This window comes from Laccaria bicolor, genomic scaffold (assembly GCF_000143565.1).
Source record: "Laccaria bicolor S238N-H82 LACBIscaffold_21 genomic scaffold, whole genome shotgun sequence".
NCBI classification, from domain to species: domain Eukaryota; kingdom Fungi; phylum Basidiomycota; class Agaricomycetes; order Agaricales; family Hydnangiaceae; genus Laccaria; species Laccaria bicolor.
Window position 1 is genome coordinate 47,684 of NW_001889892.1, and position 1,109 is coordinate 48,792.

The following is a 1,109-nucleotide window of genomic DNA, read 5'->3' on the forward strand; positions in this document are numbered from 1 at the left end:
GCCTGGCCACCCGTAACCCCTCCCCACTCTACCTCAGCATCGTCTTCTACCATTTCCCCGTAATCTGAAAGCCCATCTTCTGCGCCCGAGTTCCCGCCAAATTCTTCGACGTTCAAGGCAGTTTCATCGTCGGGCTCCTCCTCGACTTTTCGCGTCTTTCAAGTCATATTTCAGTTCTACTGCGGCAAAAAGATTCGATAAGGATGCACCTTTCGGGACGCCAATTGGTTTTCCTTCTTTCTCTTAAGATTCTGCGTCATTCCCTGGACGGTAGGAGGCACTGGGCACTCTTATCAAGTGGTGAAGTCAAGCAAAAAATGGCACAGCCACCGATCAAGTCGGATGTATTCTAAGGGGTCAAGCGTACCTCCGTTGGTCCTTTATACATGTACAAGTACATAGATAACGAAGTAGGACATTAAGTACGCGCAATAAGTATGGTACAAAATAAGATACCCAAGAGGAGAAAATCCCATGAGGGGACAAGATTTAGAACGTCGTCTAGTAAAAAATCTAATGTTCAAGTTTGCTCTCTTCCAATAAAGTCTTGACATAATCACCCCTCGGCGTTATCGAGAAATCAAAAGGAAGTGGGTGACTACAATCCGCATTTTAATTTCCTTTTCCAGGGCCAAACGACCACAGAGCACGTACCAAATCAAACCTGAGGAAAAGGCTGGAGTGGTCTTGATCGGGCTTCCCGTGCTCTCAACTCCAGGACCAATGTGAAAGACGCTAAGCATGCACGCAACCGAGAGCCAGACTTGGGCCTCGGCCACATAGCGTCCAGGACAAATCCGGCGTCCGTATCCAAATGCCGAGGAGAGGGGGTCCATGGTTGGTCCATGGGAGAGAATTGCTGTCCGTCAGTGCCGGCGTCCATGAAACGATCGGGATTGAAGCGCATTGGTTCAGGAAATGTTTCTGGGTCATGGAGAATTGCCCTGAGTTACCGGTCAGATTATTTGTACAAGACTTGGTATAGGATGTGCTTACCAAGTGTTCCCGACGACCAATGTTCCCGCAGGAATGAAGTATCCGCTATACCCGCCATTTTGGGTGAGCATGTGAGGAAGGCCTGCAAATTCCCGGATGAGTTCAACAGCACA